Source organism: Drosophila navojoa, chromosome 2, assembly GCF_054131105.1.
Source record: "Drosophila navojoa isolate 15081-1374.11 chromosome 2, UAZ_NAV_1.0, whole genome shotgun sequence".
Taxonomy (NCBI): Eukaryota; Metazoa; Arthropoda; class Insecta; order Diptera; family Drosophilidae; genus Drosophila; species Drosophila navojoa.
The window spans coordinates 11,747,804-11,761,407 of NC_142890.1; the positions used below are offsets into that span (position 1 = coordinate 11,747,804).

General features: G+C 40.4%; 1 long non-coding RNA gene across 1 annotated transcript in view; it reads right to left on the reverse strand.

The window, feature by feature from the left end:
• The window catches only part of LOC115564078 (uncharacterized), a 113,734-nt gene continuing 100,130 nt past the window's right edge, over positions 1-13,604 (reverse strand). The window contains exon 4 of the long non-coding RNA XR_016196464.1: positions 1-1,552. This is a non-coding gene — a long non-coding RNA (uncharacterized LOC115564078). The remainder of the gene's footprint in view (positions 1,553-13,604) is intronic.

The window sequence follows — 13,604 nt, forward strand, 5'->3', positions numbered from 1 at the left end:
AACGATTTATACTTTCTACTTCCTTTCACTTTATATATTTTCGCCTTACCTGTGCCCTGGGTGCAGCGCGTCCTGGCGCGTCCTGGCCAGGTGCTATTCGTTCGCCTTTGTTCGTTTTCATCTTGTAAATACTTTTACTATAATATCCTTTCATTGCTTGTTTTCGCTGTGCCAAGTGCCTGGTATTGTTTGCTGTACTTGTGCTGTGTGTTCTTGATGTTGTTGTTGTTCTCGTTGTTGTTGTTGTTGTTGTTGCTGCTGTCGTTTCTTTCGCTTTCGCTTTGGCTCTGAGGAGGATTGTGTGGGGCCATTGGCGTGGCATTGCCAATCTTTTGTGTAACACAATACAATGTCCTGCGGTTGTAAAACGATTTATTTTGTTATTGATTCGCTGTAAGTGCTCCTTGCACCACCCACAAGCACCCACACGCCGTACAGCGCCCCAACATCGCCTCCTACATGATGCAAATATTGTAATGGCAGGCCCCAGGCGTTCTCTTCCACTCTCTCTCTCTCTCTCTCTCTCTCCCTCTTTTTCTCTTTCTTTGTCTTCCCGCTCCTTTGCATACCCAGACCCTTGAGCTTGGCGCACCCCCACCACGAGCCCACGCCACGCCAATTGGCTCAGCTGGCTCTCGTGCTAAACATAAATAAACATTTCGCCGAGATTATTGAAGTTTTATAACTCATTTCTGTCGATTGGTGGGCGCGGCGCAGCGATGTGTATAAATAAATGGGCGCACATTTCATACGCGGCGGCACGCTGACTGTGGAGTGTGGAGCGTGGAGCGTGGTGCGGAGCTCATGCCATGCTCGTGCCACAGACAGCTGTCCTTTGGCCGCCTTTCAGTTTTCGTGTTGCTGCACATTTTAATAAATCGCTTACAAGCGGAGTCGGCACTTCTTAAACTGAAACTGAAACCGTTGCTGAAGCTGAAGCTCGGCCAGAGTTGGAGCACAGGGCACGAGCTCCGCGCCTAGAGCTGAGTACAATAAGAAAATTCATGATCATAAATATCCTGCAGGCGTTAAACGTTCGCGTCGTTCACGTTCTCAGCATCGTCCTTGCCATCGACGCGTTGCCTTTAATCCTTATCAGTGCCTGTGCCTGTGCCTGGGTCGATGTCTGTGCCTTGGTTTCACTCAACTTTTGCTGCACGAGCAAGGCGACGCAGTTGCACCACTTTTTGATTTAATATGCTCCTTTTCCAGCCACCACAATAACAGCAACAACAACAACAACAGGCACCAAGAACTAGGGGAACAATAGCTCTAGCTTGCGTCTTTCGCTTTCTGAGTTTTTTGTGATTTGTGTCTATATTTAGATGGTCCGTTCAACAGCAGCCCCAATGGGCCATCATTGTGGAACCTGCTCCACTTGCTGCTCCCAATTCAACTCCAGTTCCAATGACTGTGGCTCTGACTCTGGCATTGTTTCCGTCTTGGTTTGCGGCTGTTTTCTCTGCTCTTCTTGTTTTGTTTGTTGTTGCTTTTTGTTTATTTTTTCCATTTCCAAGCCATTAAATAAAGTTCCCAACACTCTGCGCATACACTGCAAGAAAACAAGAACAAGGACAAAAAAACAATGACAAAAGCAAGTAGAAAAATGTTCCGCATAATGATTTGCGACACATTTATTCGCAACATAAATTAGAGAGAGGACAGCCACTGGGCAGCCACAAAAGGACATCTTGACGTTGGCCACATTCGACGCCGCGCAACAAATAACAATTGTCCGTCCGGCCAGCACACAATTCAAATGATAATTAACTCAATCGCTGATGAGAGAGCGAGTATAATAAAAATTCTTAGCTCAACTCAATATATCAGAGGAACACACACACACAGCGAGAGGAGGGGAAGCGGGAGACACTCTGTCTTATAGCTGTGAGAGATGCTCGACTGGGGCTCCACTAAATCATATTTGCAAATTTATGGAAATACTTAGACTCGAGTGGAAATACCGAGGAACAGCTCTGAGAGCATTCGCATTGAGTCACTAGTAGCATTGCCATTAGTTTTTATATTAATATCAATATAAATATTACCATTAATATAAAAAGTTAATTAATACAGATATATGTGAAGATGATTGAAATCAGCTGTATCATATTATGAGTCCTTAAGAGTATCCCTTCGTCAATCAGTAATAAAAGACTGATTAAGTAAAATTTAAAAATATATATATTTTTATATATTAAAAATAAAAATTTAAAAAAAAAAAAAACATTAAAAAAAATTGAAATAATTATATTACAAAATCTTTAATGATTTTCAAAATGCAAAAAGTAAAAAATGTATACAAAAATAAGCTTAAAAAAAATATGTTAAAAAAAAGCTTTTAATGAGTCACAATATAAAATAATAATAATGCAAAATGCAATACAAAAATCAAGAACATTCAAATATAATATACAATAAAGTATTAAATGAAGTGATATGAAAATTAAATTGATTCATTTATTTACATTGCCTATTGAAGCCCAAATAAAACCTCAATTAAATGAAGAAAAAAACTATGTATGATAAAAAAATATACAAATGTGTATATGTATGAAAGAAAATGTTGTAAAAGGGATCAGACAACATGTTAAATAAAACACTTTCAATATAGATTAAAGCACATATACATACATACATGTATGTACATGTGTATGCCCAAGGGCTGGAAGAAAACAGTTATGAGTTAAAGCTGCGAAGGCTGCGATAAATTTGAGCGGCAAGCTCATCGCTTATGCCATCTTTATGATTAGCGAGGCGGCCCAGACAAAAGCTAGCGTTTAGATTAAACAGCTGCCACACACACGCACACACACACACGCACACACACACACACACACACACACTCATGCAGTTAGACATAAATATATGGATTTCGGCATGTGTGGAAGCATAAGCTAATCAAAGCTAGTTTAATGCGTGCGCCGCCAAAGTTAATCCTAATTAATTTAATTACGCTTGTGGCATAAATTATTCGACAATGTGCAAGAAGTAGTTGGCTGGCAGACATGCCACACACACACACACACAGGGACTAACACATGCGTTTTCCATCTTTACATATATATTAGACACAATTAGTTGGGGTTTCGCGGCGCCTCCATTAATTGTTATTAATTGCTGTTGCCAAAATTGTGCAGCGAGCTGAGCTGAAAGTGCAAAAGGCCGCCAGACGAGAATGCCAAGTGGCGAAATGGGAAAACGAGAAAATGGGAAAACTGGCAAAATGGCAAAAGTGTATTTGATATTTGAATGAATTGACAAATATGAAATCATTGAAAGTTTGCGTCCACCTGCTTTACTGTTGCGTAAATGTATTTTATTGAAATATTGTACCTGACACAGGCCACTGCAGCGCCGCCTCCTGCCACACCCAGGGAGGTTAAGAGATAGAAAAAAAAAACACTTGCCATTGCCATGCTCAGCACGTGCAAGAAATTGTCGAGATGGCAAATAGTTTTCCAACAGCTAAAGCAACAAGGACTGCAAATGGAGGAAAACTGCAAATGTCCCACTGACTGACTCCCACTGACTGGGCCAGGACACAGGTAGGACTCTGGCTCTGGCTCTGGCTCGTCTTCAAATAAACTCGAAAATTATTGTTTTTGTTTTCGTTACACTTGAGTTTGCTGCTTGTCGCAAAACTTTTATTAGGTGTCTGCATTTGCTGCCAATATTTCGGCTCGCCTCTTACAATATTACCTCCGGGCGACCACGACAGTACGACAGCAGAGGGGCGGAGCAGAGACGGAACGGGGCGGCACGGCTGTCTGTGTCGATCGCAAGATGAGAGATTTTAATTAAAATATTCTTCGTCGGCCCCCGAAAACTAATAAATCAAGGCTGCACTCGGCACACTTTCAACAGGTTTTTATCAAGTGCCAGGCCAAAAACACATTTTTTGGCCACTAACCCCCAAAGGCTCGACTCGAGCGAGCTGCAAACGATGCCAGGACACGCAAAAGGAGGCCGAGGCCCCATCCCCAAATGCCCCCCGAAAGTATTTATGCTTCCGACAATGCAAAAGCCCACGCAAGGCATTCACCTAGTGCACCAGATTATTTACTGCGAAACGTTTTGGCATGCGGAACATGCTAACGGATCTCGCTGTTAAGCTAACAGAGCGTTAACATTTAAGAGAGCGCCGCCACCAACTGCGCAGCTGCAGTGCCGTTCAAATCTGCTCAAATCTGAGAAATGCTGCGGAAATGAAACGAGACTGCGAAGCCCGAAAGTTTAAAAGTATTTTTTACTGTAGAGAGCGAAATCATACGAATGTTCAAAGTTTTCAAGAAGCGCTATTGAGCACTTAATCTTTTTTCGTTTGAGGATTTCATCTTATAGAACACTTAAAGAATAAAATAAACAAAATTAACTTAGATTCTTAGAACTACATTTACTCTTCAGCTTTCGCTCATTTGCTAATAATCCAAACTATCATTAGTTTGAATTGATTTTAATTTACATGGATATTTAATGGGGAATTTGATAGCAACTAGTTAACATGCATTGACCACTCAATCACTTACTACAATTACTCGCCAGCAACAGCGTACAGCGTACAGTGCCTGCGGCTAGCGATTGCCGACTGCTACATCCGACTATCCTCCGCCCCCTGGGCGTCATCATAACCCGTCGCATTCGGGCACTTTCATCTAACCTGAGATCAGCGAAAGACAAAGACAAACCACCGCAGATTGCATTCAACGCGACGGGTCTCGGAGTCGACGTGAGGCAGTTTCAATTCCTCGTCTTGGGTTGGTTATGCGGTTGCCTTAAGTGCTTGAAGGGTTGATGGGCTGTTGGGCATGGGTGGGCATGGCTGGGGGTGCGAGTGCGGGGCAGCTGAGGAGTTCATCGTCGCGAGACATGGCTGATGGTGCGGGCTAGGCGACACAGACATTTGCGGCTTTGCGAGCAATTTCAACGTCATATGTCTGAGCTGGGCGATGCGAATACATATTTGCGCCTTGGTCGGTGTCGCTGGCAAAGACAAACGTTTATCAGCGCCAGGGCGATGGCAAGTGTCGCACAGTATGTTGCAGCTAGTGCTCGAGTGGCATATTGCAACCGCAAGGTGCACGCGTCACAGCCAAAGGCAAGCCACGCCAAGCCACGCCAAGCCAAGCTAGTTTATGGCCGTGCTGAGAGAGAAAATTTGTAGTCAAGCTCCCAGTAAGAAATTTACTTTAAGAAATTTCATTAACTAAATTTTAATGATTCTCTTAAACCTATAGAAATTCTTATAAAGAAATTAATTATAAAGACATTATAATTCGCAGACTCTAAGAGCGGGCTAATTAAAAGCGAAAAATTCTGAGAAACTGGCCGCAATCTTTGAGATTACGATGCACTTAATAAGCATAACCAAACGCCATTGCAAGCCAACCACCACGTGGCAGCAACAACAACAACTACAACTAGTACAGCAGCCATTTCCCCCAACCCAGTTACTTTTGCAACATTAAGGCCATGACCATTAAGCTGGCTTTCAGCTTATGAATAATGCGCACGTTTGAGCTGAGGCCATAAATAATACGCAAATCGAAAACGCGCAGCGTCTAATTGAAAATGCTCAAGCATTAGAATTGGGGGGCGCAACAGCGGTCAGCGGGTTGATTCTGGTTGCCTGCCAAATAGAGTAAGAGGGAGGCAGTCAGAGAGCGAGAGAGGGAGAACGAGAGAGCGGGGGCCATATAGATTCATTCGCTTTTGCCAATTAGACAGCGCAGACACGTGCCGTATGCGTATATATCCGCAACGAGCTATAATTCATCGAGGGGCGAGGCGGAACGAGAGCGATTCAGGATATCCGTCAGCTTACAAGGCTTAGACGTTAACTGTTAGCCGTTAACCAGTAGGTGGGGCAGTAGGGGTGGGCAAGTCCGTCATTATCGTTGATCTCTTAGCGGGCAAGTGCGCACTTCAACTACACACGTTAACGCCATTTTATGGCCAAGTTCAATGCGTGGCGAGGCTATGAAATTTTAGTAGCTTACATTGTACTGACAGCCACTTGAACTTTTCAACAACAATTTAATCAGCTGAGCAACAGCCAGCCACCACTGGCCTCGCCCGCCCGCTCAACATGTGTCCCACATTATCGAGCGCATTCGGTTCGGAGGAGGCGACAGCAATTACACTGGCCAAATCAATTCAATTGAAGAGAATTGCTTGATTGCATCAGGTGCTAAATAAATTGAATTAATTTGCCACATTAGCAGTGCCGTCGACTGAAATTCGTTTCCAAGGGCATATCGATTTATAGCATCATAAGCGTTTTTCGGATGACAGCCACTGGCTACGGCAACAGCCAGACGACTTTGTCTATGATTAATTGCAAATTCAGGCCGAAGACTCACAGGTGTAAATTAACCTCATTCATATGCCTATGAGTAGCTCGAACTAATTGGAAATTCACTTGGTTTGTGGTACAAAGTATGACTCGATTAACACTCCACACTTTAGTTAATATCTAAACATTAATATGCAAAGCTAATCCACATTTATATCAAAAGCAAATATTGCAAAAGCTAATATAGAGTTTTTATTACCAAACATATCTCGGAACTGTACCTATAAATAATGAAAAACTGAATAAAAACCTCACATCCATAACCGCATCCACACCCCCACATCCGCATCCACATCCGCATACATATCCGCCATCGCAATACTCGTATCTGAAATCTTAATGATTTAACTAGCGTTGTGTTCGCTGCACCAAAAAAAAAAAGGAAAAAAAAGAAGGAAAAATGAAAAATAAAAAACATAAAATAAAGAAATAAAAAAGCTCTACACTGTGGCGCTTTAACTGCAAACCGCGCACCTGAAAATTGCATTTCATAAAAAAGAATACTTAACTATTTAATTTCTTGGACGTGACATGGTCAGGGAAATAAACGCGACTCTGGGGATGCCGGCTGCTAGGAGCCAGGGGCTGGAGAATGGTTCTCCAGTAACTGCACTCTATTTAGTGCTGCGCTTTTTAATGTGCCCGAATGGGGCACTATAACTTTGCTGTGCGATATGTAACAAGCTAATGAGAATTTTACTGAAGCATTGTTAATATTTCATTATATTTAATGCAGCTTAGGCAGGTGTGAATTTTCCTCCTATAGGTCAGATAATTTTCATAGAAATTTAATATATATAGAGTGTAGTATGTAGTAGAGTCTATTCTAATAGTATTAAGAGCATTCATCAGAATTTTAATTTAACAAGTATTTTATATATCTACTTTATGTTAGCTCAAGAAAAATTAACGAAAATTCTTACACTTCTCATGCTTCAACTAAATATTGAATAACTTTAACCTAATTATTAACTTATTCAAGAAGGGCATCTCAGCTTCGTTATATTGATTTACTGACCATTTTTTGTGGCATTTTGGCAATAGCAACTTTGTGGCCGGCATTGCATGTTGGCCAAGTTTATGGAGCGGTCGACAGAGCGAAATGCAAGCAAATTAACTGGCGACGAGCACTAATTGGCTGGCCAACTATGTAAGGTGTTGACTTTTTTGCTTAGACGCCACGACATGTGCCACATGTGGCAGGCTATGATAGCCATGATACCGTTGCCCGCCTTGAGGTTAGCTACTTAGATAACGTTTAAGAGTCAATGGCGCTCAACTTTGGGGTATTACGCTTTAAACGACGTCAACTGAGGCAGCTATCTAACGGCCACGCTCACGCTCACGCACACGCCCAAAGAACCCTCTGGCTAACCGATGTGCGAGCCTGTGTGTGTGTGTGTGTGCAGTCGAAAAACGAGCTGAAGAAGAGGAAGAACGCTTCATTGCAGCAATTTGCATTTTAAGTTGCTAATGACAAAAGTTATAATTGCATAACGCTCAACGTGTAGTGCGGCAGGACGAGCAGGACGAGCAGGACACGGCGCGACAACACACACGAGTTGTGTAGCAGCTACACGTCGTATCGTATATAGATGCCAGCCAGGGTGTGATGCGTGTGTGCCCAAGGTGCTGTTCACATTCTGGCTGGCTTTTCCGTCTGCCTGGCTAGCCAGGCATCGTTGGCAGTCTGACAGTCTGGCAACGCCGCTTGCCAGCCGGAAATGAAAAGTAAATCAAATGAGTCGCTGCCTGTCACTGCGCACTTGATGTCCGATGTTGCAACAGCACTGGAAATTGACATAGCTGCGCTGTCAGTGCGTGCTCAAGGCACAACACACACACACACAGCTGAGGCAACACTTCATAAGCAATGCAGTCAACTGCACATTTGGACAGGTGCGTTGCATTGCAGTTTTATTTAATTAGCTACCCGACGCACTTTCGAGAAGTCTTGATTTGCGTGTGCGTAGCAATTCGCATGTTTTATATATAGTAGATGTAATAGAGAAGCCCATACATGTCCAACTCAAATACTAAATGAAGAAATCAATACTCTTAGTAATTATCTAATATTAGATATATGATATTTCTGCTGTAAGTTTGTATTTGTTTGTATATTTGTATACATATTTATGAATTTTTATGTATATCATGTATAATACATACAAGTGGCGTATCACTATTATAATATGGTTTTATATTGTGCAGCCAACAGCAGAGTCTCACTGTAGAATCTCCTACTATTACAGCAGTATTGGAGTGAGACTGAGAGAGAATTATGTACCGAGTTATAGAGGATGTATTAGAGGAGGGAGTTTACATCTTGACTAGGCGCGTCTCTTGTGGATTATTCTCATATTCTCACGCCATGATAAGAAAAGAGCAATATACATAGGTAGGCGTAAGCGTAGTGCCTGTTGCTGATGAGTGAGAGAGAGATGACTAATTAGGTTGGACGTTGCTATAAAGTCATATATGTAGAATGCAGGCTTAGCTAGTCTGACGAGGTTCCTATATGAATATAGGACTATATATGCATGTGTTTATTTTTAAATTCATATAAATACATATTTGTATATGCATGTATATGTTTCTATCTGCATATTTGCCAAACTTCCCTTGAGCAGTTTTTTTTAAATTCGGCAGTTTATGTTGCTGTTAAAGTGGCACACAACTTGTCGAACAACAACCACACCTATACACACACGCACACACACAAACATACACACACGTACGTAGAATAAACTAATTAAATTCTTGTTTAAAAATAAGAACAAGTATATGGCATGTAATTTGCATACATGTCAAACATAATTTGACGCTGAGCGGGTCAAGTTTGAAGCTCATTACAGTGACTAAAAAAAAAACAAGCAGGCAAACAACATGCAGCAACAAACATCTCGTTCGCTCTCACTCTCACTCTCTCTCTCTCTCTCTCTCTCTCTCGCTCTCTATTTTACGCTTGATCTCTTTCTGCCTTGGTCAAACAGGTCGAGTTAAGCTCAAGAGAAAAAGTGCATAGAATTACATATATATATATATATATACGTGGCTTAAAAAATACTCTATCAAAGGAGTAATAAAAGCTTATGATTAATTGGAATATATTGCAACTAGATATCATTTTATTGGTCTTAAGCTAATATCAATAAATTATAGAATTTTTATATAAAAAATAATTAATCATTAGCAGAGCTGACATTCTAGATATAAGATCGAAATTTAATTCCCAAGTGGCGCTGCTCTTATGTCCAGATTTCTCTATTGAAAACAATTTTTTTTAGCTGCAGCTTATGTTGTAGCAGTAATAGTAGCAGTAGTAGTTGTTGTTGTTGTTGTTGCTGCTGTATGGTTTGCCACTTTGAGGTCACTTTGACAACTGTTACCGCAACTAGCAGCCGCACTTAACGACAGACCGAAAACGGGGCGGGAAGGGGAAGGGTAGCAACAGTCAACACAGGAAGAGACAAACAAATGCCACTTGTGCTGAGTATCATTTAAGAAAAATGTTAAATACACTAAACAGAAAAATGAAAAGCGAAAAGCGAAAAGAAAAGCCAGAGTAAATGGAAGCGAGTAGAGGGTAGAGGTACAGAGAGAGAGAAAGAGAGAGAAAGGGAGAGGGGGAGAGCGCTAGAGCAGCTTAAACGTCACAAGCATATGAGCTGCAAAATAAAAACCAAACGAAAATAGCAAACACAGAGGCAGAGGGACAGGCAGAGAGCAGAGAGATGGAAGAAAGGGAAGCGATAGAGGCGAGGGGAGTTGACGGGGAGAGAGAGGTTAAAAATTAGAAATACATGAAGCAGGTGCAGGGGCGATTGGCGGGGCGAAGTTACTGCAATGCAGCTTACTAGCCAAATGCTGTTTGTATCAGCTAAAAGCATGCACATACATGCATACACACACCCACACACACACACATATATATATTTAATTTTTTTTTTCGCTCTTGTGCCATGGTCTAGAGCTCTTCCTTTTGTTGTTGTTGTTGTTGTTTTCGTTCTTCTGCTGCTGTTGTGGTTTTGTTTTTAATATTAAGCGCTTTAGTTGACGCTGACGCTGCTTGTTTTCTGTTTTCAGTTTTTATAGTTTTTGGCAAGACGGCCGCCCCCCACCACAACCTAAAAAAAAAGAAATATATATATATAAATACATATATGTATATATAGAATAACAGCTTCTAGCGCACAGCCAAGCGTGATTAGGTGTGTATCTGTGTTTGTGCTTGAGTTGAGTTTTGTGCGCTTTGTGTAAGCTAAGCACATGGCAAAATGCGAAAGTGTTTAGCCAGCACTCGCCACACACACACACACACACGCACACACACTTGAACCCCTTTGCACCCACACCGAAAATAAATAAAAAATGCAGAGCAGAAACTCGAATAGCCAACGGAAGGAGTACCAAAGGTGGGGGAGGGGCAAGCAAAGCTAGCTGAAATAAAATATAAATAAATATGCTCGCAAAGGCAAATCAAAGGGCGCACATTATGCATATTGCATACACCATGCCACATGCCACACATGCCACACATGCCACATATGCCACATGAGCCGCCCAGGTGGCAGCTTGGCCCAATCTTTGTATGCAACAGCAGCAGCCACAGCTGAAACGTGCGCATAAATTAGTCATTTGCCACAGTCCAATCTAAGGACAAAACAAACAAAAAGAGAGAAAAACAACAACAATACACAGTTTATTAGCTTATTGCATCCATTTAGATATAAAACTTTAATGTACATATATATGTACATATGTATATATTCAAGTTCGATATCAGCTAAAATCAAGAGCCAATTACCAATTGCATATTTGATGCCAACTGAGTTCACACCAACAGCGCTGAGCACTTTACATTTCCACTCGGCCAATCATTTACGAGGCACTTAAATGTCTGTATATTTATGTATATTATATAATGTGTAAATATACTTAAATGTTAGTATATATTTTCATTTATGTATAATTCAATTTGAATATGAGTGAAGGTTTATAATAAAATATATATGCCAATTGATTTTTAAATTTTATTAAATATATTCACTTCAATTTAATTCATATTTAATAAATAATAATTTGTTGAATATTAAATAGGAAATAATTTATCATTAAAATTCAGCAAAATATATATAATTTTGTGCAAATATATTTATATTTATTTTATTTAGTTTATTGCTTTAGCTAAATTAATATAAGCCGAATGCCCCAGTAGAGCTTATTTTATATAAATAAATTTAAGTTATAATGGTGTATATTAAATATAAAAAATAAATAAATAAATAAATAAAAACAAGTAAGAAAGCTCTAGTCGAGGCTGCTCGACTACGAGATCCCCTGAACCCTTCGAGCAACTGATATTTCAATAATAATTCGCACATACACACGCACACACACACACACACACACACGCATACAAACAAACACACGCACACACACACACACGTATATACATTGAGCTTGGGTTGCGCTGCAGTGTTGGCGATATTATGAGAACTTATTTGTGGAATAATTTAATTTCTAGACGTACGATCGTAATGAAACTTTCAGAACGTAATCATGATGTATAAATGTATGTGTATACCGAAGCTCAAGTCTCTAGTATTTGATATACGACTTCTACAAAGATGATGGTGAGGGGGTGAATTTGGGGGTGGGGGGTAAATTTTAACAAAAACCGAAATTGTATAAAATACATCTTTATATACATTTTAAATTTGGAGACTCTAGCTTGAAAGATGTAGGAGACATAATTTTTTAAGTGATCTTCGATAAGGTTTTTTATCGATAAAAAAGTATCGGAATGAGTTATCGTTTTTTAGTGATAAACTCGATATGCGCGCGATATATACGGACATTTTAAAAAAAAGTTGAGGTCTCTAGCTCTTATATCTTCTGAGATCGACGCGTTCATACATACGGACAGACGGACGGACGGACGGACGGACGGACGGACGGACAGACAGACAGACGGACAGGGCCAAATCGATTCAGCTCGTCGTGCTGATCAAGAATATATATACTTTGTGGGGTCTGCCACGCCTCCTTCTGCCTGTTACATACATTTCAACAAAACCATTATACCCTGATTTCCCATTTTCAATGGGTTCAGGGTATAATAAAAACCAAAATATCTTATTCTTAAATTTACAAATAATTTTCAATGGGCTCAGGATATATGTATAACAAGAAATATCAACGTAAACAATTATATATATATATATATTATTTATTATATATATTATATATATTTATCTGCAAAACTATGCAGGTAATTTCTATATCTCACATTCTTCATACCTCCGATCAATTAGTTTCGAGTCCTTTGCATACTTTACACATCATCAACATTTACTACATGTAATGAAGGCCTATGCTTACATACACTCAGCTTAAACTGCCTAGTGGCAGCCTCTTAAGACATTTCGTGGAATGTAATGCACATAAACTTAATACGCCCCAAGACTCAGCTTCAGCAACAATGTTAGACATGATGTAACACTCACAGAGAGCGGACGAGAAAGAGAGAGGGCGAGAGGGGGAGAGAGACAAGGGCACTTCTGCCTAGTGCTCGGATGGAACGGCAATTGCCGTTTAGCGTCGCATTTCTGACCGGGCCTCATTTGTGGCCGGCACATGTCCTGCTGGCACTGCAGTACTCCTGCCATATGAGATAATCATATTTCTTTGCCAGCTTGCTTTGTTTTAAACTCTTATATTAATACACTGCTTACATGGGAAAAAGCAGGTATATTGGTTTCAATGTCAAGTCTGACTGACTTTGACTCTAAATGAATTCAGTTGACTCTCCGAATGCTTCACTTTCATAACTTTAGTTGAATTCTACATGTATATTTATTTCCAAACTTAATCTGACCCCTTAACAGTGTATCGCACAATCCTTTACACCCGATTGCAAATGTTTTCCTTTTCGCTTTTTGCTCTACGCTGGGCCCACAACAGTTTCCAACTAAATAATATGAAATATGTACAAGCCAAGCTGGCAAATTACGAGCTGGGGGTATCCTTATGCAGCGCAGCAGTTGCCAGCATTTGCCAGCTGGCAGTGCAGCAGCACAACGACAACAACAACAACAAACTGGAACAACAGTTGCTAAGTGAACCGCAGTGAAAACTAAAAAGAAAAATGCTGCAAAAAAAACTAAGCGAAAATAACAACAAGCAAAGAAGAAGAAGAGGAAAAAAACAATGAGAAAAGTCAAATTAAATTTCGCATAATTTTTGT